Below are 3606 nucleotides of genomic sequence, written 5' to 3' on the forward strand. Positions count from 1 at the left end.
AAAACAAAACAATGAATTCTCAACTAAAGTGAGGAATCTTTAATAAACAACGAGAATTCTTAGAAAAGAAGGTTATTTTTCCAGAAAAATACGGATTTTAAACTAAATTCATGAATTTTCCACGAAGAAAGATACATTTTCAATTGAAAATTGAATGGCTATATTTAGAGTTTAAAAATTATTTTTTATCCTCACGAACCCAATTTTGAACAAAATAGTTCAAATTTCATTTTAAAAAAACGGCCCGCCACGCGGGCACATTCTCATCGCGCGCTGAGCACGCGGCTCGCTTCACGCTCGATGATGTATTTATCTCGCGCTTCGCGCTCAGTCTATATTTTCGCACATTCTTGCGCAAACCTTTTAAAATTAAGACTCAAAACATCCATCACTGTAATTTTGTGATTGTGAATTCTCTTTCGTTAAAAAAGCTTAGCTGAAGAGTTTAAGCGCACCTAAGGCACGCGACTGGTGGCTATCGCACTCCGCGCTTGGTTTTTGCATTTCTGCCGCATTCGGGCACAGACCTTTAAAAATCAAAGGTCAACGGATCGACAAACGTAATTTGGTGATTGTGAACTCTCTTTTGTTAAAGCTCTTTCGGCTTTCAAGAACATCATACACAACACTTTTATATTAATTATAATACATTTTTTATGTAACTCTGTCTGGAATTGCTTATTAAAAAATTACAAAATAAAGAGAAAATTGTATTTATCATGATTATTTTTGTATTTTTTTCTTATTTTTCTTTAAATTTTATTCTAAGCTGCGCTGAAACATGTATAATTTCAATAAATGTATATCATTACAATTCATAATTTGCATAAAAATTGAATCATACTAATTCTTATTTCCTCGTGTTTATAACTTTTTTATTACAGGAACCTATATAGGAGCCTATGTCCTCTTTCGTCTTTTCTGTGCTTTTTTCAAAAATTTAATTTTTTAATTTTTAATATTATTTTTTACGATTAAAAGAAAATCTATTCGCCCTATCGAAAAATTATTAATAATAATTTTATAGATCTTTTTAGGCAAACAACTGTTGTCTGTTAATTATAGTTCATACCTTGTCTCGTTTTTTCAAAAAAATTTATTATGTTTATTTTTTCTAACATTCTCATTTTTTTCGTAGCTTGTGTCGAAAAGTTATTCATTTTTAATTTGTAGTTCTTTCCAGGGCGCGCCATTTGAGCTTTTTCATTTTTTCGCATCTTGCATAGTTTGACCAAAAAATGGAATTTTTAATTATTTTTGGTACGATCAAATTTGGAATGTTCAACTTTTCGACCAAATTACAAAAGTTGTTATCATAATCCTGTAGGGCTTTCAAAAAGCAAAGTTTTTCTTTTCTTTACTTTTTTTCATGTCATGCGTTGTTTGGCGTAAAATGTTTATTTTAGTTTTTTTTTTTATTTTGAAAATGCTATAATTCTGGTGATTGTACCAAAGCGCAATCTAATAGATTTTTTTTCAAAAGTATCGTGTTCACAGACAGACAGGCACATTCGTAAAAACCTGTTATTCGGATTCAGGGGGTCTCAAAACGTGGACTTTTGAAAACAACTGGGGGGGGGGGGGGTCAAGTATAACACAAAGCTAATACTTTCTCCGATGAGAATGTAAAAAATATTAAAAAGATAAATCTTCAACAACAAAAAAATGGGATAATTTAAAAAAAGCATCAATTTTCAAAATTATAAAATATCAGTTTTCTACCAAAAAGATAACTTTTAAAGAAAATACATTTGTTTTTTATAAAAAATCGAATGTTCTAAAAAAAGAATGAATTTTCAAGATTATAAAAGAAAAAATTGTCTGCCAAAAATAAGATTTTTTCACAAAATTCGATTTTTATACTTAAAACATAAATTTTCAACTCAGAATAATTATATTCACAGTTGAAAAAATTCATTTTTAACCATAAAAACGAGTTTTCCACTACAATCATAAATCACGAATAAAAAAAATTGTAATTTTGAACCAGTTATTTAAACTTTCGAGGGAAAAGAATAATTTTCAACAAAATACATGAATTTTCATTTAAAAATAATCAATTTTCTATTTAAACTTTCAAGGAAAAAAAATTATTTTAACTATAACGATTATTTTTCTGCTGAAAAGACGAATTTTGAAACAAATACATGAATTTTCTACTAAAAAACATGAATTTTTAACAAAATATATACATTTTTAACTGAAATGAGAAATTTTTGACAAAAAAAAAAAGAATTTTTAACCGAGGATATTAATTTCCTACCAAAAAATAAGAATTTTTAACAAAAATTGATTTTTCCACTTGAAAACCTAAAATTTTAAACTAAAAAAATCAATTTTCTACCAAAAAACATGAATTTTTAACAAAATGTAGACATTTTTATCTGAAATGAGAAATGATTGACCAGAAAAAAAATCATTTTCAACCAAAGATACTAATTTTCTGACAAAAAGACGAGTTTTCAACAAAATTCATAAATGTTTTTACTTATAAAAATAAATTTACAACTCCATATCGTATAATTATATTTACAGTTTAAAAAATCAATTTTTAACCATAAAAACTCATTTTTAACTATAATGATAAATCACCAATAAAAAATATTATTTTGAACCATTTTTTAAAACTTTCAAGGAAGAAGATTTATTTTAACTACAACGATTAATTTTTTCTTAAAAAGACGATTTTTGAAATAAATACATGAATTTTTTTTCAATTCTAACGATGATTTATTTTCTACTAAAAAGACGAATTTTCAAAAAAATGACATGAATTTTTTTAACAAAATACATAAATTTTGAACTGAAATGAGAAATTAAAAAAAAATTAATTTTCAAACAAGAATACTAATTCTCTACTAAATAAGACTAGTTTTTCACTCAAAAATATTATTTTTCTACCCACATTAGAATAAATATATTTAAAGGTTATTAAAAAACTATTTTTACCATGAAAAACGAATTTTAAATCATGAAGATTAATTTTCCATAAAATGTCGAATTTTGAACAAAAGAATTTAATTTTCCACCTCGAAAATATATTTATCACTTGAAAAAAATTTTAACCGATAATGGAATAATTATTATTGCAGTTAAAAAATTAATTTCTGACCACAGGGCTTCCGTTTCCGGTACCGATCGCGAAAGAACTCTTTTTTGTCAAGTGGTGTATTTTTGGCTTTGGTGAAGGGAATAAGGGTGAGTGGATGCAGAAAAGGCAGAGAGTGCGGAGATCGAGTTTAAAGGAAGAAGGGTGAGTGAAGGCAAAGGTGTGAAGGGTGAAAGTGAGTGGTTTGAAGTGAAAATTTGGGGCGTGTAAAGTTTTTGAGGTTAGGAGTGGAAAAATAGTTGCTTGGTCAGCTGGGCAAGAGGTAGGTGATAAAGGCGGGAAACGTCACGGAGCTTTGGGTAAGGTAGGATGCCGACGACGCGAAGTCCACAACTAGCGCCAGAGGGCAACAGTTACTGGTCGATCGCACAGAGCAGAAAACCGTATTGGCAGCAACCAGTGATCCCAGATCTGAAACGAGATGCGGTCCAATACTATGACAGGGCTATGTCCGTGTGAATATAGTAGGAGCCGCTGTAAATGACTGAGTTGCGCGC

The sequence above is a fragment of the Belonocnema kinseyi genome, chromosome 5, assembly GCF_010883055.1.
Source record: "Belonocnema kinseyi isolate 2016_QV_RU_SX_M_011 chromosome 5, B_treatae_v1, whole genome shotgun sequence".
Lineage (NCBI taxonomy): Eukaryota > Metazoa > Arthropoda > Insecta > Hymenoptera > Cynipidae > Belonocnema > Belonocnema kinseyi.